Raw genomic sequence first — 25,908 nt, 5'->3', positions numbered from 1 at the left:
AACCCCATTACCGAGCCGCAGCGTCGATATAATGACAGCCACATTGCTACCAGGTCTACAATTGAGCAGGCTATAGGGCTGCTCAAGATGCGCTTCAGGTGCCTTGATCGTTCCGGGGGAGCGCTCCAATACACGCCACTCCGAGTGGGATGAATTATAGTTGTCTGCTGTGCCCTGCATAAATGGCACTAGAGAGGGGTGCCACTGGAGGAGGCCCCATGCACACCCGCCACCCACATTGAGGACGACAATGAGGAGGAGGAGGAGGAGGAAGAGGAGGAGGAGGAAGAGGGAGAGGAGGAGGAATGACCCATGGGCCGAACACCGGCTCACCTGCGTGCTCGTCAGGCCAGGGAGGCACTCATATGCCAACGGTTCTCCTAACATCACACTGTGTGAGGCGTTCACATGCCATAACGTGCACAGACGAGGGTCCATACAGGCTCCCTCCACAGAAGAGTGGTGCCTGTACACCTGCACCCACTGGATTATGCCCAATGGGTGGGACGGGGTGGTCGTCGTCATGATGAGGCGCACGGAAGGGACATATTGCACAAGCCGCAGAATGATGGACAAGAGGTGGCTGCATTGGTGAGAAAAAGTGAGTTTATTTTGTGTTCACATTCAAATAGTGGAAATAAAAAAAAATAGACAAACACCCTGGTGCAATCCCTGTGTGCTCACGGAACTTTAGGCTTTTGTTTCCGGGTACCCCTACGTGGTGCTACCCCTGTGGCTCCAGCAGAGGTGGTGGCAGGTTGCTCCTGTTCGTTCCCTGACCTGGTAGATGCTTTGGGCCGACGCCCCCTGGGTTTCGGTGCCTGTGAGGGCACCTCCACAGACTGCTCCTCCTGCACCTGTGCAGGGGCAGACTCGGCCACCTGGAGAGGATGGACTATTGCGGGCACTGGTTGAGAGGGGGGCAACGGGTGAGGCGTGGGGGCGCCTTGAGTAGCGTCCACACTTCCATTTCCCCGTTCACCATCTTCCCTCTCATGGCCAAGGCCCACATCACCCCTTCCACCCTGCTGGACGGCAGTTTGGATGACGTGGGTGAGACCTTGCAAGGCCACCTCCAATGTATCTGTCAACCTGTTGATGGCGGCAGAATGTTGCTCACCCTGAATCCGAACAGCCGTTGTGAGGGCCTGGATGGACTCATTGGTGAGCTGTGCGTGACGCTTGAAGGAGGCTAGCCTGTCCTCCACCGCAGACGTTCCCACACCTACCCGCGACACTATCTCAGAGATGCCTTCACGTCCCTGCGACACTATCTTGGCGATACCCTCCTGCACCTGTGCCACCATTCCCCTCATGCAGGAGTTGGACTCCTCCATCCTCCGTGCGATTGTGGAGAGTGCACGTGGCACCTCTCCCGGTACCTCAGCAATGTGCTGGTGCCCCTCGACGACTCTCCTTTTGACTGGTGGCCCCCTGGGTTCAGCATCTGGGTCCGGCTGAGCAGAGCCTGGAGAAGAGTGCTCCCACCGACGCGGACCCTCCGAGGCTGACCCTGCCACCAGGGTCTGCTCATGCTCACATGTGCGCAGTGACTCACCATGTGCAATCCCAACTAACTGAGGGGGGGGACCCACTGAGGTGTGTGTATCTGCGCTGGTGGATGCAAGGCTCATGTGTGACGATGCACCCTCAGAGACGGGCATGTCCTCTGAGGAATCCCCCTCATCCGAAACGTCGATCGCAGACGGCCCTGCAAGAGAACAGAGGGCAATATCAGGCATGTGTCCAAATGTGGCGGTGCGGCATATGCCATGTGATGCTAAGATCATTCGCGCTCATGGGTGATGAGTGCCAGCTTTCCCTTACCGGCCGTTTCGACAGGACCAGACTCGCCATCCGCCACCGACAGGCAATGCAGCGTGCGGCTGATCTCCAGCGCCTCGACCTCGGCGTCTGTCAGGGCCACCTCGTGTGGCGGGCCCCCTCCGGTGCATGCCCTATCGCGTGCATTCCTGCACCTCTTCTCCTGTGAGGGCAAAACACAAAAACGTTATTGAGTGATGATTACAATGTGAGACGCTTCAAGCATTGGTGTGAGTGGGTTGAGCGTGTGGCAGATGGATGGGAGGATGCGTGTGCCACATGGCCATCCCATTGTATGGGCATTGGGATGTGTGGTAGTGGTCGAGTGGGGACAGGGACGGTGGGTACATGCAGGCACTGTGAGGATGATAGTTGGGTGGCTGTGAGGATTGGTGCGGGAGCGCAGTGCTGTCAGTGGAGATGGGGTTGTGAGGTGGTTGAGGTGATGTGGAAGACGGAATGAGGCAGAGTGCGTTAGTGTACTCACTTTCCCGGACCTGGTGAGGTCATTGAATCTCTTGAAGCACTACATCCAAGTGCGGGTGGTGTTGCCCCTGCTTGTGACCTCCGCGGCCACCTCCTCCCATGCCCTCTTGGTGGCGCCGCCAGGGCACCTCCTTCCATCCGTGGGGAACAGCGTCTCCCTCCTCATGCGGACCCCGTCCAGCAGCACCTGGAGGGCGTGGTCCGTGAAGCGGGGAGCAGCCTTACCCCTGCGCTCCTCCATTCTTCATGGACTGTAGGTTGTGGCTGGAGGGGCTTTGGTGGACTGCCCCTTTAAATAGAGCTCCAACATCGCTCAGACGTCAATGCGCACGCGCAGGCCGCCGGCACGCAGCTGAGAAGCGCGGAACCCGTAACTGCCGGCTAATTACATCAATCATCCCGCGATCGCGCGTGCAACGCACTCAATTCGGACGGCGCGTTTTCCTCGAGCCCGACTGACCACCCGCTGCCAACCCGCACCCCTGGTAAAATCGGGCCCTCTGTCACTGAGGGTCTGTCACTGGGTCTCTGTCACGGAGTCCCTGTCACTGAGTCTCTTTCACTGAGTCTCTGTCACTGATTCTCTGTCACAGAATCTCTGTCACTGATTCTCTGTCACTGAGGGTCTGTCACAGAGACTCAGTGACACGGAGTCTCTGTCACGGAGGGTCTGTCACGGAGTCTCGGTCACTGAGTCTGTCACCGAGGGTCTGTCACTGATTCTCTGTCACTGAGCCTCTTTCACTGAATCTCTGTCACTGAGTCTCTGTCACTGAGTCTCTGTCACTGAGGGTCTGTCACTAATTCTCTGTCACTGAGCCTCTTTCACTGATTCTCTGTCACTGAGTCTCTGTCACTGAGTCTCTGTCACTGAGGGTCTGTCACTGATTCTCTGTCACTGAGGGTCTGTCACTGATTCTCTGTCACTGAGCCTCTGTCACGGAGGGTCTGTCACTGAGCCTCTGTCACGGAGGGTCTGTCACCGATTCTGTGTGTCTGTCACGGAGGGTCTGTTATAGAGTCTCTGTCACTGAGTCTGTCACTGAGCCTCTGTCACGGAGGGTCTGTCACTGAGTCTCTGTCACGGAGGGTCTGTCACTGAGTCTCTGTCACGGAGGGTCTGTCACTGAATCTCTGTCACTGATTCTCTGTCACTGAGCCTCTTTCACTGAATCTCTTTCACTGAATCTCTGTCACTGAGTCTCTGTCACTGAGGGTCTGTCACTAATTCTCTGTCACTGAGCCTCTGTCACGGAGGGTCTGTCACTGAGCCTCTGTCACGGAGGGTCTGTCACTGAGCCTCTGTCACGGAGGGTCTGTCACTGAGCCTCTGTCACGGAGGGTCTGTCACTGAGCCTCTGTCACGGAGGGTCTGTCACTGAGCCTCTGTCACGGAGGGTCTGTTATAGAGTCTCTGTCACGGAGGGTCTGTCACTGAGTCTCTGTCACGGAGGGTCTGTCACTGAGCCTCTGTCACGGAGGGTCTGTCACTGAGCCTCTGTCACGGAGGGTCTGTCACTGAGCCTCTGTCACGGAGGGTCTGTTATAGAGTCTCTGTCACGGAGGGTCTGTCACTGAGTCTCTGTCACGGAGGGTCTGTCACTGAGCCTCTGTCACGGAGGGTCTGTCACTGAGCCTCTGTCACGGAGGGTCTGTCACTGAGTCTCTGTCAGTCTGTCACGGAGGGTCTGTTATGGGGGGTCGCGTGCCCGCGATTTGAATGAGAAGCTCGCGCGCTCGTCCAACTGCTCGGGTCAGAGAGCTCGCGCCGGCCGCGAGCGGCAGCTGGCTCGGAAGCGGCGCGCGATCCCTGCAGAGCGGTTGACAGCGCGGGTCCGCGCGCCGTGTCCGCCACCCCCACCACCTTGACTATGCGCATGCGCCCGCGCGCACTCGCCCAGCTCCTCTCCCTCCCGTTTTTTTCGGGATGACTGGCGGACGCGCGCTCCCGCAGCGTGTGCGTTGTTTCCTGTCAGAGTGCGGCGGATGGTGAGAGAGAGAGAGAGAGAGAGAGAGCAAGAGCTGGGGTACAGGTAGCGGCGGAATCTTCCCCCCCCCCCCACTTTTACCGACCGTCAGGAGAAGAAGGACAAGAAAAAAGGGCGTCGGCGCTGACAGATGTTTTATTATTTGATATGTAAAAGTCGGCGGGCAGTCGATATCTGAGCTGCACCTTCCCTTCCCCCGCTGGAGCGACGGCAGTGTTGGAATGTAAGTGGGAGTGAAGTGAAGTGGAATGGGGATGGGGATGGGATCGGCACTGATGAGACAATTTAATCCCACCTTTTTGTATTTAACAATCCGCCTCTGATGCATTGCATTTTGGTTGTAAAAACCATCATCAACTCTTGACAAGTTTCCACCTCTGCCAAGTTTGTGGAGTTGGATTGGGGGGGGGGGGGGGATTTTATTTTAAAGGGAATTGTTTTAATCGATTATAATTCTCTTGATAAACAGGAAAATCTTTGCAAATTAAATGTTCAATGTTTCGAATACACGTATGAGAAAGTAACTTTATATATTAATTTGAGAGTGGATTATGATCATGGAACTAACAGGAGTTGTTTGGAGAAAATGTTTTAAGAACAGTTTAATTGAATAATTTAAGTTTTATATATCACAAAGGAGAGAGGGGCAGAGGAGAACAGGGCTATGTTTTCCAAAATGTCAGGAATAAGTTGATTCCAGTCATTGTGAGTAGTTGTGGGATGTATTCCTGTATTTGGAATAACCTTGGAACTGTTGGGATCACTCCTGTCAAATTGAGAATTTTTCTCTCTTTTCCTCTTCCTCACCCATTACACTCACATTTCGCACCAAATCATACGGTTGGTTTTGTGTTTAATTAATTATTTATCCATCCTTTGGTTGAGATGTTAAGCTGGGGTTTGTGGGGTTCAGCTGGATAGCTCTTTTTCGGCTGGCACAGACATGATGGGCCAAATGGCCTCCTTCTGTGCTGTAACTTTCTATGATTCTATGATCACCATGGCAGAGTACGAAAAAGAGCAGGGAATTCTCCTGGTATCCTGGCTAACCTACCTTACTCCCTCAACCAACACCACCATCAACAAAAACATTCATCTGGTTTGCTCTTTGTGGGATCTTGCTGTGTGTGAAATCATTGCCATGTTTACCCATATAACAACAGTCTCTGGTAGGGAAGCTTTTAGAAACGATAATCCGGGACAAAATTAACACATACGAACATACGAATTAAGAGCAGGAGTAGGCCATTCAGCCCCTCGAGCCTGCTCTGCCATTTGATAAGATCATGGCTGATCTGATTGCGACCTCAACCCTATTTTCCCGTCTACCTACTATAACCTTTGACTCCCTTGTTTATCAGGAATCTATCTAGCTCAGCCTTAAAAATATTCAATGACCCTGCCTCCACCACTCTCTGGGGAAGGGAGTTCCACAGACTCACGACCTTTGAGAGAAAAAAATTCTCCTCATCTCTGTCTTAAATGGGAGACTCCTTATTTTTAAACTGTGGCCCCTAGTTCTAGTCTCCCCCACAAGGGGAAACATCCTCTCAGCATCTAACCCTTCTAGTCATCTCAGGATCTTTTATGTTTCAATAATATCACCTCTCATTCTTCTAAACTCCAGTGTATATAGGCCCAACTTGTCCAACCTTTCCTCATAAGATAGCCCCCTTATCCCAGGAATCAGTCGAGTGAACCTTCTCTGAACCTCCTCCAAAGCAGTTATGTCCTTTCTTAAATAAGGAGACCAAATCTGCTCACGGTATTCTAGATATGGTCTCACCAATGCCCTATACAACTGTAGCAAAACATCTCTACTTTTATATTCCATTCCCCTTGCAATAAATGACAACGTTCCATTTGCCTTCCTAATCACTTGCTGTTCCTGCATACTAACTTTTGGTGATTCATGTACTAGGACACCCAGATCCCTCTGTACCTCAGAGTTCCACAATCGCTCTCCATTTAAATAATATACTGCTTTTCTATTCCTCCTGCCAAAGTGGACAAGTTCACATTTTGCCACATTATACTCCATCTGCCAAAGTTTTGCCCACTTACTTAACCTATCTCTATCCATTTGCAGACTCCTTATGTCCTCTTCACAACTTACTTTCCTACCCACCTTTGTGTCATCAGCAAATTTAGCAACCATACATCCAAGTCATTGGTATAAATTGTAAATAGTTTAGGCCCAAGCACTGATCCCTGTGGCACTCCACTCGTTACATGTTGCCAACCTGAAAATGTCCCATTTATGCCTGCTCTCTGTTTCCTGTTAGCTAACCAATCCTTTATCTATGTTAATATATTACCCCCTACACCATGAGCTTTTATTTTGTGTAGTAGCCTTTGATGTGGCACCTTGTCAAAAGCCTTCTGGAAATCCAAGTACACCACATCCACAGGATCCCCTTTATCCACGTTACTTGTTACTTCCTCTAAGAACTCTAATAAATTTGTCAAACACGATTTCCCTTTCACAAAGCCATGTTGACTCTGCCTGATTGCGTTGAGATTTTCTAAGTGCTCTGTTAAAACTCCTTAATAATAGATTCTAGCATTTTCCTTATGACAGATGTTAAGCTAACTGGCCTGTAGTTTCCTGCTTTCTGTCTCCCTCCTTTCTTGAATAGAGGAGTTACATTTGCTATTTTCCAATCTGATGGGACCCTTCCAGAATCTTGGGAATTTTGGAAAATTAATACCAATGCATCTACTATCTCTGCAGCCACTTCTTTTAAGACCCGAGGATGAAGTCCGTCAGGATCTGGGGACTTGTCAGCTTTTAGTTCTAATTTTTCAAAATCCTTTCCCTGGTGATTGTAAATGTTTTAAGTTCCTCCCTCCCTTTCACCTCTCGATTCACAGTTATTTCTGGCATGTTATTTGTATCCTCCACAGTGAAGATGGACGCAAAATATCTGTTCAATTCATCCGCGATTTCCTTATTCTCCATTATTAATTCCCCATACTCACTCTCTGGAGGACCAATGCTCACTTTACTTACTCTTTTCCTTTTTAAATACCTGTAGAAACTCTTACTATCTGTTTTTATATTTCTAGCTATACAAAACCCTGGTTAGACCGCACCTGGAGTACTGTGAGCAGTTCTGGGCACCGCACCTTCGGAAGGACATATTGGCTTTGGAGGGAGTGCAGCGTAGGTTTACTAGAATGATACCCGGACTTCAAGGGTTAAGTTACGAGGAGAGATTACACAAATTGGGGTTGTATTCTCTGGAGTTTCGAAGGTTAAGGGGTGATCTGATCGAAGTTTCTAGGATATTAAGGGGAACAGATAGGGTGGATAGAAAGAAACTATTTCCGCCGGTTCGGGGATTCTAGGAGTAGGGGGCACAGTCTAAAAATTAGAGCCAGACCTTTCAGGAGTGAGATTAGAAAACACTTCTACACACAAAAGGTGATAGAAGTTTGGAACTCTCTTCTGCAAACGGCAATTGATACTAGCTCAATTGCTAAATTTAAATGTGAGATAGATAGCTTTTTGGCAACCAAAGGTATTAAGGGATATGGGCCAAAGGCGGGTATATGGAGTTAGATCACAGATCAGCCATGATCTTACCAAATGGCGGAGCAGGCACGAGGGGCTGAATGGCCTACTCCTGTTCCTATGTTCCTAGCTAGCTTTCTCTCATACTCTAATTTCTCCCTCCATATTATTCTTTTAGTCATTCTTTGCTGTTTTTTACATTCTGTCCAATCTCCTGACCTGCCACTAATCTTCATGGAATTGTATGCTTTTTCTTTCAATTTGATACTATCTTTAACTTCCTTAGTTAGCCACAGATGGTACGTCCTTCCCCGAGAGTCTTTCTTTCTCATTGGAATGTATCTTTGCTGAGTGTTATGAAATATCTCATTAAATGTCTGCCACTGCATCGCTACTGACCTATCCCTTAACCTAGGTTCCCAGTTCACTTTATTCAGCTCTGTCTTCATGCCCTCATAATTGCTCTTATTGAAGTTTAAAACACTAGTCTTAGACTTACTCTTTCCGTCAAACTGAATGCGAAATTCAATCATATTGTGATCACTGCTACCTAGAGGCTTCTTTACAATGAGGTCATTAATTAATCCTGTCTCATTACACATTACCAGATCTAGAATAGCCTGCTCTCTGGTTGGCTCTAGAACGTGCTGCTCTAAGAAACTGTCCCGAAAGCACTCTATGAACTCATCTTCCAGGCTACCTTTGCCAATCAGATTCTTCCAATCTATTTGTAGATTAAAATTACCCATGATTATCGTTGTTCCTTTCTCACAAGCCCCCATTATTTCTTCCTGTATACCCTGTCCTACTGTGTGGTTACTGTTAGGGGGCCTATAAACTACTCCCATAAGTGACTTCTTGCCTTTACTATTTCTTATCTCTACCCAAACTGATTCAACATCTTGGTCTTTAGAACTAAGGTCATCTCTCTATTATACTCATGTCATCCTTAATTAACAGAGCTACCCCTCCACCTTTTCCTAGCTTCCTGTCCTTCCAAAATGTCAAGGACCCTTGAATATTCAGGTTTCAGTCTTTGTCATCTTGCAGCCATATCTCTCTAATGGCTATCAGATCGTACATATTTATTTCTATTTGAGTTATCAATTCATCCATTTTGTTACGAATGGTATGCGCATTCAGATACAAAGCCTTTAGTGCTGTCTTTTTATTATTTTTGCAACCTCTAGTCTTATGTCCTGGCGCACTCTTAAGTTTGCACGATCTGTCCATTCCTGCCACTCTCTGATTATCATTTCCCTTATTGATACCTTTCTCTCTTGCCTTGTCTTCTTTCTTTAATTTATCACATCTTCCTTTACTTGATCCCTCACCCCCATTATTTAGTTTAAAGCCTTCTCTACCACCCTAGTTATATGATTCGCCAGAACACTGGCCCCATCACGGTTCAGATGAAGCCCGTCCCAACGGTACAGCTCCCACTTTCCCCAGTACTGGTGCCAGTGCCCCATGAATCGAAACCCATTTCTCCCACACCAGTCTTTGAGCCATGAATTTAACTCTCTAATTTTATTTACCCTATGCCAATTTGCTCGTGGCTCAGGTAATAATCCAGAGATTATTACCTTTGAGGTTCTGCTTTTTAATTTAGCCCCTAGCTGCTCATACTCCCTAAGCAGAACCTCTTCCCTCATCCTACCTATGTCGTTGGTACCTATGTGGACCACAACAACTGGATCCTCCCCCTTCCACTGCAAGTTCCTCTCCAGCCCAGAGCAGATGTCCCGAACCCTGGTACCGGGCAGGCAACACAGCCTTCTGGACTCTTGTTCTCAGCTGCAGAGAACTGTGTCTATCCCCCTGACTATACTTGTTAAAGGCAAATCGTGTTTAACTAACTTGATTGAATTTTTTGATGAGGTAACAGAAAGGGTTGATGAGGGCAATGCGGTTGATGTTATGTATATGGCTTGTCAGCAAAATTGAAGCCCATGGAATAGAAGGGGCAGTGGCAGCATGGATACGAAATTGGCTAAGTGACAGGAAACAAAGCAGTGGACTGGAGGGAAGTATACAGTGGTATTCTCCAGGGGCCGGTACTAGGGCCACTGCCTTAGAGAGGGTGCAGAAAAGATTTACTAGAATGGTTCCAGGGATGAGGGACTTCAGTTATGTGGATAGACTGGAGAAGCTGGGGTTTTTCTTAGAGCAGAGAAGGTTGAGAGGAGATTTGATAGAAATGTTCAAAACCATGAAGGGTTCAGATAAAGTAAATAAAGAGAAACTGTTCCCATTGGCGGCTCTGGGCTGGAGAGGAACTTGCAGTGGAAGGGGGAGGATCCAGTTGTTGTGGTCCACATAGGTACCAACGACATAGGTAGGATGAGGGAAGAGGTTCTGCTTAGGGAGTATGAGCAGCTAGGGGCTAAATTAAAAAGCAGAACCTCAAAGGTAATAATCTCTGGATTATTACCTGAGCCACGAGCAAAAAGGCATAGGGTAAATAAGATTACAGAGTTAAATTCATGGCTCAAAGATTGGTGCCAGAGGAATCAGATTTAAGCTGATTGGCAAAAGAACCACATGGGAACAACATCAGCTGCACGTTCCCCTCCAAGTTACACGATCTTTGTTACAAGCTCCTATTATTTCATGATTAATACTCTGATGTGAGGAAAAACTTTTTTATGCAGCAAGTGGTTATGATCTGGAATGCATTGCATGAAAGGGTGGTGGAAGCAGATTCAATCGTGGCATTCAAAAAGGAATTGGATAAATATTTGAAGGGAAAAAATTTGCAGGGCTACGGGGAAAGAGCGGGGAAATCTCTGGATTACTACCTGAGCCACACGCAAATTGGCATAGGGACAAACAGATCAGAGTTAAATGCGTGGTTCAAAGAGTGGTGTGGGAGGCAGGGGTTTCGATTAATGGGGCACTGGCACCAGTACTGGGGAAAGAGGGAGCTGTTCCATTGGGTCGGGCTCCACTTAAACTGGGCTGGGTCCAGCGTCGAGGCAAACCGAATAACTAGGGCTGTAGATAGGGCTTTAAACTAAAAAAAAAGGGGGTGTCAGATGAGGGGAAATTTAGAAATCTAATGAGAAAAGTCAAAGCAGAGTGTGGCAGGAACGGAGAGAGAGTTTACCAATAATAGTGCATCAGCAAGTAAGGTCAAAGCAAGAAAAAGTGGTAAAAAGTAAAAACTGAAGGCTCTTTATCTGAATTCATGGAGCATTCGTAACAAGATAGACGAATTAGTTGCACAAATAGAGATAAATAGGTTTGATCCAATAGCCATTACAGAGACATGGTTGCAAAGTGACCAAGGTTGGGTACTAAATATTCTAGAGTATGTGATGTTTAGAAAAGACAGGCAGAATGGAAAAGGAGAGGGTGTAGCCCTAATAATAAAGGATGACATAAGAACAGTGGTGAGAAAGAATCTTGGCTCGGAAGATCAGGAAGTAGAATCAGAATGGGTGGAAATAAGAAATAACAAGGGGCAGAAAACACTGCAGTTTATAGGTTCCCTAATAGTAGCTATACCGTTGGACAGAGTATTAATCATGAAATAATAGGAGCTTGTAACAAAGATCGTGTAACTTGGAGGGGAACGTGCAGCTGATGATGTTCCCATGTGCCTGCTGCCCTTGTCCTTCAAGGTGGTAGAGGTCGCGGGTTTGGGAGGTGCTGTTGAAGAAGCTTTGATGAGTTGCTGCAGTGCATCCTGTAGATGGTACGCACTGCAGCCACGGTGCGCCGGTGGTGAAGGGAGTGAATGTTTAGGGTGGTGGATGAGGTGCCAATCAAGCAGGCTACTTTGTCTTGGATGGTGTTGAGTTTCTTGAGTGTTGTTGGAGCTGCACTCATCCAGGCTGCACTTATCGTGGAGGACTTTAATCTTCACATAAACTGGGCAAATCAAATTGGCAAAGGTAGCTTGGAGGACGAGTTCATGGAATACATTCGAGACGGTTTCCCAGAACAAAACATCAAGGAACCAACCAGGAAACAAGCTATTTTAAATCTTGTATTGTGTAATGAGGCAGGGTTAATTGGTAATCTCATAGTAAAGGATCATAAAGGATCCTCTGGGGAAGAGTGGTCATAACATGATAGAATTTCACATTGAGTTTGAGAGTGATGTACTTAAGTCAGAAACTAGAGTCTTAAACTTAAATAAAGCCAATTACATAGGTATGAGGGACGAGTTGGCTAAGGTCGATTGGGAAATTAGATTAAAGGGTATGACGGTTGATGAGCAATGGCATACATTCAAAGAAATATTTCAATATTCTCATCAAATACACATTCCATTGAGAAGTAAAAACTCCACAGGAAAAGTGATCTATCCGTGGCTAACTAAAGAAGTTAAGGATAGTATTAGATTAAAAGAAGAGGCCTGCAATGTGCGAAGAAGAGTAGTAAGCCTGAGGATTGGGAGAGTTTTAGAAACCAGCAAAGGATCACTAAAAAATTGATAAAAAGGGAGAAAATAGAATATGAAAGTAAACTAGCAAGAAATAAAAATGGATTGTAGGAGCTTCTACAAGTATGCAAAAAGGAAGAGAGTAGCAAAAGTAAACGTTGGTTCCTTAGAGGCTGAGACAGGAGAAATTATAATGGGCAATCAGGAAACGGCAGATGCATTAAACAAATATTTTGTATATGTCTTCACAGTAGAAGACACAAAAAGCATACCAGAAATAGTGGGGAACCAAAGGGCCAATGAGTGTGAGGAACCTAAAGTAATTGACATCAGTGGAGAAAAAGTACTTGAGAAACTAATGACTAAAAGCCGACAAATCCCCTGGACCTGATGGCCTACATCCTAGGGTTCTAAAAGAGGTGGCTGCAGGGATAGTGGGTGCATTGATTATGATCTTCCAAAATTCCCTAGATTCTAGAACAGTCCCAGTGGATTGGAAGGTAGCAAATGTAACCCAGCTATTCAAGAAAGGAGGGAGAGAGGAAACAGGGAACTATATGCCAGTTAGCCTGACATAGTCATCAACATCCTGGGGGGTCACCATTGACCAGAAACTTAACTGGACCAGCCACACAAATACTGTGGCTACAAGAGCAGGTCAGAGGCTGGGTATTCTGCAGTGAGTGACTCACCTCCTGACTCCCCAAAGTCTTTCCACCATCTACAAGGCACAAGTCAGGAGTGTGATGGAATACTCTCCACTTGCCTGGATGAGTGCAGCTCCAACAACACTCAAGAAGCTCGACACCATCCAGGACAAAGCAGCCTGCTTGATTGGCACCCCATCCACCACCCTAAACATTCACTCCCTTCACCACCAGTGCGCCGTGGCTGCAGTGTGCACAATCTACAGGATGCACTGCAGCAACTCACCAAAGCTTCTTCGACAGCACCTCCCAAACCCGCGACCTCTACCACCTAGAAGGACAAGGGCAGCAGGCACAAGGGAACAACATCACCTGCACATTCCCCTCCAAGTTACACACCATCCCGACTTGGAAATATATTGCCGTTCCTTCATCGTCGCTGGGTCAAAATCCTGGAACTCCCTTCCCAGCAGCACTGTGGGAGAACACTGACTGCAGTGGTTCAAAAAGGCGGCTCATCACCACATTCTCGGGCAGTTATGGATGGGCAATAAATGCTGGCCGTGCCAGCGACGCCCACATCTCATGAACGAATGAAAAACATCAGTTGTCGGGTAAATGCTGGAATCCATTATTAAGGCAGTGGTAACAGGGCACTTAGAAATTCATAATATGGTTAGGCAGCGTCAACATGGTTTTATGAAAGGGAAATTGTGTTTGACAAATTTATTAGAGCTTTTTGAGGATGTAACTAGCAGGGTAGATAAAGGGGAACCAGTGGATATTTGGATTTTCAAAAGGCATTCGATAAGGTGCCACATAAAAGGTTGTCATACGGGGGTCAATTCTAGGATGGCTGAGCGGGTGCATTCGTGGAGGGGGGTTTCCTAAAATTGGGGAATCCCGGAGCGGGTCCGGAGCCCGGCTCCAACCCGCCCGCTTCCAGGATCCCCAATGACGCGAATCGGTGCGCGCGCAGCCCCCGCATGCGGGCCTCCCACCGGCAATTAAAGCCGGCAGGATGACAGTTTAGATAGTTAGGGAGGTACTTGAGGTCGTTGACAGACCTTATTGGGAAGAGATTTTAGCAGGGATGTGATTTTGGGCTCTCCTCAGCGTGTTTCCAATGCTGTGGGAAACACTGCCTGTTGCGGACGTGTTTCAGTCAGCAGCCATTGGGAGATGCAGAGGATTCCTTGACAGTTGGGGGGAATACCTCATTCATTGCAGCAGGGCACTCTGTCACCTCAGACAAAGTTTTGCCTGCCACACTGTTGTCTCCACACTCAAAATTATTACATCATACCCTAAACTCTGTTGTCCAAACACATTTACCTACTTTGCTGACCCCCTCGCACTCACACCGTCAGGATGGGGAGGGTGGTGGGTTCCATAGCTGCATTCATCACTCCATTGGAGGACGAGCAACATCACCAGCCTTGCCAGGCACACCGTCCACCTCCGCCACATGGAGCTACACAACACAGTGCTGCGCAACAGGCACCTGCACAAAGTAGTCACGCAACTACGCATACACCCACTGTAGGGTGACCCAATGGGTGGCATCAAGAGTGTTTTTTTTTATTCGTTCACGGGATGTGGGCGTCGCTGGTGAGGCCAGCATTTATTGCCCATCCCTAATTGCCCTCGAGAAGGTGGTGGTGAGCCGCCTTCTTGAACCGCTGCAGTCCGTGTGGTGACGGTTCTCCCACAGTGCTGTTAGGAAGGGAGTTCCAGGATTTTGACCCAGCGACAATGAATGAACGGCGATATATTTCCAAGTCGGGATGGTGTGTGACTTGGAGGGGAACGTGCAGGTGGTGTTGTTCCCATGTGCCTGCTGCTCTTGTCCTTCTAGATGGTAGAGGTCGCGGGTTTGGGAGGTGCTGTCGAAGAAGCCTTGGCGCGTTGCTGCAGTGCATCCTGTGGATGGTACACACTGCAGCCACTGTGCGCCGGTGGTGGAGGGAGTGAATGTTTAGGGTGGTGGATGGGGTGCCAATCAAGCAGGCTGCTTTATCTTGGATGGTGTCGAGCTTCTTGAGTGTTGTTGGAGCTGCACTCATCCAAGCAAGTGGAGAGTATTCCATCACACTCCTGACTTGTGCCTTGTAGATGGTGGAAAGGCTTTGGGGAGTCAGGAGGTGAGTCACTCGCCACAGAATACCCAGCCTCTGACCTGCTCTCGTAGCCACAGTATTTATATGGCTGGAGAACCTCATGAAAGGGCCTTATTGCACAAGCCAATCAAGAATGGCCAAGACATGGCAGTAGTGGTGATAATGTAATATGTAATGTGAGTTGATCAGAAATCAAATATAAGTAAAAACCATCACAAACCTTCAAACACCCTTGTGCATCCCCTTCATGCTCGTGACACGTTTGCCTTACGCTTCCTACTAGACATACATGATGCATGCCCTGTGGCTGCAGCACAGGTAGTGGCAGGTAGGGTGAGGCTGACCGTGAAAGAGATGCATGAGAGGGTGAGTGTGAGATAGAGCCATGAGATTGTATGAGGATTGGGTTGAGTGATGGTGGCGGGATGAGTACTGGCGAGGTGAGTAAGTGCAGGTAAGATCAGGATGAGCTTTGAGTGGGTGTGTGGAGTGATGTGATTGGGTAGTGTTGGCAGTGCAGAAGGGGATGTGGGGTGGGGGCGGTGATGTGGCAGACGGAGTGTAGGGGAATGAGTAAGAGTACTCACTTCGGCTGACCTATTTAGGTTATTGAAGCGCCTCCTGCACTGTATGCAGGTGCATGATATGTTGGTGGTGCTGGTGACCTCCTCTGCCACCTCGAGCCAGGCCTTCATGGTGGCAGAGGCAGGCCACTTCCTCCCGTCCGCCGGGGAGAAGATCTCTGTCCTCCCCCTCCTCCTCACCCCATCCAGTAGGACCTAGAATGAGGCATCATTAAACCTGGGAGCAGCCTTCTTTCTGGGCTGCTCCATGCTATAATTTTGGCTCCATTCTGCAGCATCAGTCAGTGGAGGACTACCCCTTTAAATAGGGCTGACAGCGGGTGCGCAGTCCGTCCGCTGCACAGCTTTCCAGCGCAAAACCCGGAAGCCAAGGTAAGTGGCTTCAATTTACTTACGATCGCGTGGGGAACCCACCGATTTTACTGGGCGGGTTACCCACGCGCCCATTCGACCCCCTGCTGGCAACCCGCCTCCCTCCTAATATCGGGCCCAAGATGAGGGCTCATGGGGATGGTGGTAACATATTAGCATGGATGGAGGATTGGTTAACAGACAGAAAACAGAGAGTAGGGGTAAGTGAGTCATTTTCAGGTTGGCAGACTGTAACTAGTGGGGTGCCGCAAGGATCACTACTTGGGCCTCAGCTATTTACAATCTCTATTAATGACTTAGATGAAGGGACCGAATGTAATGTATCCAAGTTTGCTGATGATACAAAGCTAGGTGGGAAAGTAAGCTGTGAGGAGGTCACAGAGTCTGCAAAGGAATAGAGACAGGTTAAGTGAGTGGGCAAGAAGGTGGCAGATGTATATAATGTGGCAGAGGAAATGTGAGGTTATTCACTTTGGTAGGAAGAATAGAAAAACAGAATATTTTTTAAATTGTGAGAAACTATTAAACGTTAGTGTTCAGAGAGACTTGGGTATCCTTGCACAAGAAATACAAGAAGTTAGCATGCAGGTACATCAAGAAATTAGGAAGGCAAATGGCATTTTGGCCTTTATTGCAAGGGGGTTGGAGTACAAGAGTAAGGAAGTCTTGCTGCAACTGTACAGGGCTTTGGTGAGACGACACCTGGAGTACTTTGTACAGTTTTGGTCTCCTTACCCAAGGAAGGATATACTTGCCTTCGAGGCGGTGCAATGAAGGTTCACTAGATTGATTCCTGGGATGAGAGAGTTGTCCTATGAGGAGAGATTGAGTAGAATGGACCTACACTCTATGGAGTTTGAAGAATGAGAGTTGATCTGATTGGAACATATAAGATTCTGAGGTAGATGCTGAGAGTTTGTTTCCTCTGGCTGGGGAGTCTAGAACTAGGGGGCATAGTCTGAGGATTAGGGGTTGGACATTTAAGACTGAGATGAGGAGGAATCTTCACTTGGAGAGTTTTGAATCTTTGGAATTCTCTACCCCAGAGGGCTGTGGACGTTGAGTATATTCAAGGCTGAGATAGATAGATAGACAGATTTTTTGACTCTAGGGGAATCAAGGCGTTTGGGGATCAGGTAGGAAAGTAGAGTTGAGGTTGAAGATCAGCCATGATCTGATTGAATGGCGGAGCAGGCTCGAGGGGCCGTAACGCCTACTTCTGCTCCTATTTCTTATGTACTTACGAAATGGGACTAACTGGATTGCTCTTACAAAAAACTGGCACTGGCTCAATGGGCCGAATGGCCGCTTTCTATGCTGTAACAATTCTATGATTCTCTGCACTTCAAAGTATTTAAGTGTATGTGAGGAACGTTTTCTGAAAGACGCAAGGCATGTTATGAATATAAGATCATTTTTATTATTTTACTTTGTTTGAAAAGAATTAATTGTGTTCAAAATTAAAGAGAAAACCAAACACACTAGCCTAGAAATGACTGCTAGTGGTCAAATATTTATTCTGTATCATAGTAGATACAGCACAGGAGGAGGCCATTCGGCACATCATGCCTGTGCCGGCTCTTTGAATGAGCGATCCAGTTAATCCCGTTCCCCTGCTCTTTACCCAAAGCCCTGTAAACGTTTTCCTTTTAAGCATTTATCCAATTGCCTTTTGAAAGTTACGGTTGAATCTGCTTCCACTACCTTTTCATTTAATTACAACTCACTGCGTAAAAAAAATGTTTCGTTGTGTCGCCGTTGGCTCTTTTGTTGGTCACCTTAAATCTGTGTCCTTTGGTTACCGACCCTTCAGTCACTGGACACAGTTTCTCCTTATTTTCTCCATTAAAACCGTTCATGATTTTGAACACCTCTATCAAATCTCCCCTTAACCGTCTCTGTTCTAAGGAGAACAACCCCAGCTTCTCCAATCTCTCTACATAACTGAAGTCCCATTCTGGTAAATCTGTTCTGCACCCTTTCTAACGCCTTGACATCCTTCCTAAAGTGCAGTGCCCAGAATTGAACACAATACTCTAGTTGAGCCTAACCAATGTTTTATAAAGGTTTAGCATAACTTCCTTGCTTTTGTTCTCTATGCCTCTATTAATGAAACCCAGGATCCCATATGCTTTTTTAACAACCTTCTTAACTTGTCCTGCCACCTTCATAGATTTGTGTATGTGCACCCAGAGATCTCTCTGTTCCTGTACCCACTTTAAAATTGTACCATTTACTTTATTTTGCCTCTCATCATTCTTCCATGTATCACTTCACACTTCTCTGTGTTAAATTTCATCTGCCATGTGTCTGCCCATTTCACCAGTCTGTCTCTGTCTCCCTGAAGTCTGTTACTATGTTTATTATACACATTGAGTATTACATTCCCGAGTCCTGTGTCATCTGTAAACTTTGAAATTATACCCTCTATACCCAAGTCCAGGTTATTAATATATATCAAAAAGAGCAGTGGTCCTAATACTGACCCTTGGGGAACATCACCGTATACTTCCCTCCAGTCTGAAAAACAACTGTTCACCGCTACTCTCTGCTTTCTGTCCCTTAGCCAATTTTGTATCCATGTTGCCACTGTCCCTTTAATCCCATGGGCTTTAAGAATATGGGTACGAGATTCCCTGGTCACTAGTTTAGTCAAGACTTCAAAGTATTTCAAATATATGGGTTAAAATAGTGGACTGAGCAATGTCGTCCAAACTTATTGAATGTTTGCCGCTAGTATCACTCACTACTTTACGGACTGTTGTTTAATTGCACAAACTAAGATTCTTTAGTGTTGAATGGAGACTCTCAATAAAGGTAATTTATTGACCTGCTAGTTAAATTAAATGCCAGGGTAGGACCAGATATCTACTCAGGGTTTCCAACGAGAGAAGAAAAGCTGTGTGAAAGTGCATCTTCAACTTGGTGACTCATGTGTACACTACTTGTCTTGGGTTGAGCCCTTCCCCAACTGCAATGTGAAGAACTAATTTTTTTTTACATAGGGATAATTTTCCAATTTTGTGCTGCCGTTGGGGTTCCTCGCCCACTGGAACAGCATGAATTCGGGCATCAACTGCACACAGCCTTCTGACCATTAATTTATGTGGTCAGAAAATCACATGCAGCAGTGCCAGAAGTTTCGATATGCACTCCCAGTGGGCAAGGCTCTCTGTTTGGAGCCCGAAGTCTGAAAATTACCCCTAATATGTCAGCTCAATCAAAGTAAAAATAAAAATTGTATTTATATTGTGCCTTTCACGACCTTAGGACGTTCCAAAGTGCTTTACAGCCAATCAAATACTTTTGAATTGTAATCACTGTTGTAATGTAGGAAACATGGCAGCCAATTTGTACACAGCAAGGTCCCACAAACAGCAATGTGATAAGGACCAGATAATCTGTTATAGGAATAGGTTATTACTGCTTTTTATCTAGTGTGATGGGATGGGATGGGATAATTCCAGTACAATGGAGATTATGGAAACAAAATTATTAAAGCTTACAACATTTAATGACTTGACAAGGCAGGAACTCTTTGAATATACATCATTCTTGTTCAGTCATTTTTGCCCTCTATGATAGGAGTGTCTAAGCTTTTTGCCTTTGTCTGCAGCTTGGGTGTGAACCATGAAGCCTCAAGGCCACATAAAGTGCCAAAATTGGGAGAGCTGTCCCACAGACTAGTCAAGCAACAGCCTGACATAGCCATACTCACAGAATCATATCTTTCAGCCAACGTCCCAGACTCTTCCATCACCATCCCTGGGTATGTCCTGTCCCACCGGCAGGATAGACCCACCAGAGGTGGCGGTACAGTGATATACAGTCAGGAGGGAGTGGACCTGGGAGTCCTCAACATTGACTCCGGACCCCATGAAATCTCATAGAATCAGGTCAAACATGGGCAAGGGAACCTCCTGCTGATTACCATCTACCGTCCTCCCTCAGTTGACGAATCAGTCCTCCTCCATGTTGAGCACCACTTGGAGGAAGCACTGAGGGTAGCAAGGGCACAGAATGTACTCTGGGTGGGGGACTTCAATGTCCATCACCAAGAGTAGTTCGGTAGCTCCACTACTGACTGAGCTGGCTGAGTCCTGAAGGACACAGCTGCCAGACTGGGCTTGCGGCAGGTGGTGAGCGAACCAAGACGAGGGAAAAACCTACTTGACCTCGTCCTCGCCAATCTACCTGTCGCAGATGTATCTGTCCATGACAGTATTGGTAGGAGCGACCACCGCACAGTCCTCGTGGAGACGAAGTCCCGTCTTCGCACTGAGGACACCATCCAACGTGTTGTGTAGCACTACCACAATGCTAAATGGGATAGATTCAGAACAGATCTAGCAGCTCAAAACTGGGCATCCATGAGGCGCTGTGGGCCATCAGCAGCAGCAGAATTGTATTCCAGCACAATCTGTAACCTCATGGCCCAGCATATTCCTCACTCTACCATTACCAACAAGCCAGGGGATCAACCCTGGTTCAATGAGGAGTGTAGAAGAGCACGCCAGGAGTGGCACCAGGCGTACCTAAAAATGAGGTGCCAACCTGGTGAAGCGACAACTCAGGACTACATGCATGCTAAACAGCGGAAGCAACATGCTACAGACAGAGCTAAGCAATTCCACAACCAATGGATCATAGAATCATAGAAGTTACAACGTGGAAACAGGCCCTTCGGCCCAACATGTCCATGTCGCCCAGTTTATACCACTAAGCTAGTCCCAGTTGCCTGCACTTGGCCCATATCCCTCTATACCCATCTTACCCATGTAACTGTCCAAATGCTTTTTAAAAGACAAAATTGTACCCGCCTCTACTACTGCCTCTGGCAGCTTGTTCCAGACACTCACCACCCTTTGAGTGAAAAAAATTGCCCCTCTGGACCCTTTTGTATCTCTCCCCTCTCACCTTAAATCTATGTCCCCTCGTTATAGACTCCCCTACCTTTGGGAAAAGATTTTGACTATCTACCTTATCTATGCCCCTCATTATTTTATAGACTTCTATAAGATCACCCCTTAACCTCCTACTCTCCAGGGAAAAAAGTCCCAGTCTATCTAGCCTCTCCCTATAAGTCAAACCATCAAGTCCCGGTAGCATCCGAGTAAATCTTTTCTGCACTCTTTCTAGTTTAGTAATATCCTTTCTATAATAGGGTGACCAGAACTGTACACAGTATTCCAAGTGTGGCCTTACTAATGTCCAGTACAACTTCAACAAGACATCCCAACTCCTGTATTCAATGTTCTGACCAATGAAACCAAGCATGCCGAATGCCTTCTTCACCACCCTATCCACCTGTGACTCCACTTTCAAGGAGCTATGAACCTGTACTCCTAGATCTCTTTGTTCTATAACTCTCCCCAACGCCCTACCATTAACGGAGTAGGTCCTGGCCCGATTCGATCTACCAAAATGCATCACCTCACATTTATCTAAATTAAACTCCATCTGCCATTCATCGGCCCACTGGCCCAATTTATCAAGGTCCCGTTGCAATCCTAGATAACCTTCTTCACTGTCCACAATGCCACCAATCTTGGTGTCATCTGCAAACTTACTAACCATGCCTCCTAAATTCTCATCCAAATCATTAATATAAATAACAAATAACAGCGGACCCAGCACCGATCCCTGAGGCACACCGCTGGACACAGGCCTCCAGTTTGAAAAACAACCCTCTACAACCACCCTCTGTCTTCTGTCGTCAAGCCAATTTTGTATCCAATTGGCTACCTCACCTTGGATCCCATGCGATTTAACCTTATGTAACAACCTACCATGCGGTACCTTGTCAAAGGCTTTGCTGAAGTTCATGTAGACCACGTCTACTGCACAGCCCTCATCTATCTTCTTGGTTACCCCTTCAAAAAACTCAATCAAATTTGTGAGACATGATTTTCCTCTCACAAAACCATGCTGACTGTTCCTAATCATTCCCTGCCTCTCCAAATGCCTGTAGATCCTGTCTCTCAGAATACCCTCTAACAACTTACCCACTACAGATGTCAGGCTGACCGGTCTGTAGTTCCCAGGCTTTTCCCTGCCGCCCTTCTTAAACAAAGGCACAACATTTGCTACCCTCCAATCTTCAGGCACCTCACCTGCAGCTGTCGATGATTGAAATATCTCTGCTAGGGGACCCGCAATTTCCTCCCGAACCTCCCATAACGTCCTGGGATACATTTCATCAGGTCCCGGAGATTTATCTACCTTGATGCGCGTTAAGACTTCCAGCACCTCCCTCTCTGTAATATGTACACTCCTCAAGACATCACTATTTATTTCCCCAAGTTCCCTAACATCCATGCCTTTCTCAACCGTAAATACCGATGTGAAATATTCATTCAGGATCTCACCATCTCTTGTGGTTCCGCACATAGATGACCTTGTTGATCCTTAAGAGGCCCTACTCTCTCCCTAGTTACTCTTTTGCGCTTTATGTATTTGTAGAAGCTCTTTGGATTCTCCTTTGCCTTATCTGCCAAAGCAATCTCATGTCCCCTTTTTGCCCTCCTGATTTCTCTCTTAACTCTACTCCGGCAATCTCTATACTCTTCAAGGGTCAGATCAAAGCTCTGCAGCCTTGCCACGTCCAGTCGTGAATGGTGGTGGACAATTAAACAACTAACGGGGGGAGGAGGCTCTGTAAACACCCCCATCCTCAATGATGGCAGAGTCCAGCACGTAAGTGCAAAAGCAAGGCTGAAGCGTTTGCAACCATCTTCAGCCAGAAGTGCCGAGTGGATGATCCATCTCGGCCTCCTCCCGATATCCCCACCATCACAGAAGCCAGTCTTCAGCCAATTCGATTCACTCCACGTGATATCAAGAAATGGCTGAGTGCACTGGATACAGGAAAGGGTATGGGCCCCGACAACATCCCGGCTGTCGTGCTGAAGACTTGCGCTCCAGAACTAGCCGCGCCTCTAACCAAACTGTTCCAGTACAGCTTCATAACTGGCATCTACCCGACAATGTGGAAAATTGCCCAGGTATGTCCTGTCCACAAAAAGCAGGACAAATCCAATCCGGCCAATTATCGCCCCATGTCTACTCTCAATCATCAGCAAAGTGATGGAAGGTGTCGTCGACAGTGCAGTCAAGCTGCACTTACTCACCAATAACCTGCTTACCGATGCTCAGTTTGGGTTCCGCCAGGACCACTTGGCTCCAGACCTCATTACAGCCTTGGTCCAAACATGGACAAAAGAGCTGAATTCTAGAGATGAGGTGAGAGTGACTGCCCTTGACATCAAGGCAGCATTTGACCGAATGTGGCACCAAGGAGCCCTAGTAAAATTGAAGTCAATGGGAATCAGGGGGAAAACTCTCCAGTGGCTGGAGTCATACCCAGCACAAAGGAAGATGGTAGTGCTTGTTGGAGGCCAGTCATCTCAGCCCCAGGACATTGCTGCAGGAGTTCCTCAGGGCAGAGTCCGAGGCCCAACCATCTTCAGCTGCTTCATTAATGACCTTCCCTCCATCATAAGGTCAGAAATGGGGATGTTCGCTGATGATTGCACAGTGTTCAGTTCCATTCTCAACACCTCAAATAATGAAGCGGTCTGTGCCTGCATGCAGCAAGACCTGGACAATATCCAGGCTTGGGCTCATGAGTGGCAAGTGACATTCGCGCCAGACAAGTGCCAGCAATGACCATCTCCAACAAGAGAGAGTCTAACCACCTACCCCTGACATTCAACGGCATTACCATCACCGAATCCCCCACCATCAACATCCTGGGGGTCACCATTGAGCAGAAACTTAACTGGACCAGCCATATAAATGCTGTGGCTACAAGAGCAGGTCAGAGGCTGGATATTCTGCGGCGAGTGACTCACCTCCTGACTCCCCAAAGCCTTTCCGCTATCCACAAGGCACAAGTCAGGAGTGTGATGGAATACTCTCCACTTGCCTGGATGAATGCAGCTCCAACAACACTCAAGAAGCTCGACACCATTCAGGACAAAGCAGCCCGCTTGATTGGCACCCCATCCACCACCCTAAACATTCACTCCCTTCACCACCGACGCACTGTGGCTGCAGTGTGTATACCATCCACAGAATGTCCTGCAGCAACTCGCCAAAGCTTCTTCGACAGCACCTCCCAAACCCGCAACCTCGATCACCTGGAAGGACAAGAGCAGCGGGCACATGGGAACAACATCACCTGCACGTTCCTCTCCAAGTCACACGCCATCCCAACTTAGAAATATATCGCCGTTCCTTCATCACCGCTGGGTCAAAATCCTTGAACTCCCTTCCTAACAGCACTGTGGGAGAACCTTCACCACGCGGACTGCAGCGGTTCAAGAAGGCAGCTCACCACCACCTTCTCAAGGGCAATTAGGGATGGGCAATAAATGCTGGCCTTGCCAGCGACGCCCACATCCCATGAACGAATAAAATAAAGTTTGTCACTGTTCCATTATCTTGCATTTATCCCAAGATGTTATTACTGACCGATCTTGGGGTTCTGATTTAGGATTTATTCACCAATGAAACAATAGTGCTAAGAATAGCCTTTTTCAAACCTCTGGACCCACATAATTCAAACAGGGCAAATCAGCGAATAAGAAATATACCCACAAATAAGGCTCAGATGCCAGGGTTTCCAGGGCTGGATTGTTAAGACTTGAGCGCCGCACTGCTTCGAGGGGCAAAAACAAGACGGTCCAAGGGTTATAAAATAGCTTTAGTGGTACTGAAAGCTCTTCTTTTACTGCTATATAATTCAGTGGGAAAATGAATTGTGTTCAGTTGGCAAGTATCTATGCTGTGATAGTAGGAGCATGAGCACTCCAATGTAGGTTATGTGTGCAGGGTGGAGATTCCTCTGATTTAAAAAAAAAATGTTCCTGGGATGTGGACGACACTGGCAAGGCATTGTTTATTGCCTCAAAGTCATCGAGTCAACCACGTCATGTAGGACTTGAGCCACGTGTCGGCCAGACCAGGTAATGGTGGCGGGTTCCCTTCCCTGGAGGTCATCAGTCAACCAATTGGGTTTTTATGAAAATCCCGCTGGTTTCATGGTCATTTTTTCTGATGCCAGCCCACATATTATCAGATTTTTAAAGAAAAATCAATTTCACAACCTGCCAAAGTGGGATTTGCTAGTATTGACATGAGGTACCTGAAAGTTTTGAGGGTGGAGGTGGGTCTGAGGCAGACCAGAAACTCTGCCCACTGCTGCCCAATGTCCCTGATCCAGAAATCCTGGGGTCAGCCTATTTTAAGTATTTTGGGTGGGTGTCCACCTCTGTCGGCGAGGGCGGTGGGTGGGGTGGGGAGAGGAGTTTTGTTGTGGGTTTGCTGCAGAGGTCTGTGGGGCTCTGGGAGGTATAACAGGCAAAAATTTTAAAATTGACCAGTTTCTTTCTTTGCAGGTTTTGTCATGTGCAATAGGTTTACATAGTTAAAACTGGGTTGAAACTGCCCCCCCAAACAACCTCACTCACACCACAGTCCTAGTAATGCTGGATGCCAGGGGCTCAACTGATGTCCTTGGTAACCTGTGTTATAAGGGCATACATGAGGGAAATGTGAGATGGGACATATTTCCCTTGTTTACACGCTGTTACAAAATGTCTGTCCATTTGTGGGGCTGATATATTATGGGATTTTCGATGGGGCTGAAAAAGGGGTGGGACTTTGCTGGATCTGATATGAGTTCATAGAATCGTTAGAGCACAGAAGGAGGCCATTCGGCCCATCGAGTCTGTGCCACCCCAAAAAGCAGCTCTTTTTTAATTATTCGTTCATGGTATGTGGGCGTGCTGGCAAGGCCAGCATTTATTGCCCATCCCTAATTGCCCTCGAGAAGGTGGTGGTGAGCCGCCTTCTTGAACCGCTGCAGTCCGTGTGGTGACGGTTCTCCCACAGTGCTGTTAGGAAGGGAGTTCAAGGATTTTGACCCAGCGACAATGAAGGAACGACGATATATTTCCAAGTCGGGATGGTGT

General features: G+C 47.4%; 1 protein-coding gene across 1 annotated transcript in view; it reads left to right on the top strand.

Moving 5' to 3' along the window:
* Positions 1-4,285: 4,285 nt before the first annotated feature.
* Positions 4,286-25,908, top strand: part of lifra (LIF receptor subunit alpha a) — a 188,791-nt gene continuing 167,168 nt past the window's right edge. The window contains exon 1 of the mRNA XM_067982383.1: positions 4,286-4,521. The gene's annotated coding sequence lies outside the window, so the exon portion shown is untranslated. The remainder of the gene's footprint in view (positions 4,522-25,908) is intronic.

Source organism: Heptranchias perlo, chromosome 4 (genome assembly GCF_035084215.1).
Source record: "Heptranchias perlo isolate sHepPer1 chromosome 4, sHepPer1.hap1, whole genome shotgun sequence".
NCBI classification, from domain to species: Eukaryota; Metazoa; Chordata; class Chondrichthyes; order Hexanchiformes; family Hexanchidae; genus Heptranchias; species Heptranchias perlo.
The sequence above is the reverse complement of the archived record's forward strand: the minus strand, read 5'-3'. Positions and strand labels throughout refer to the sequence as shown.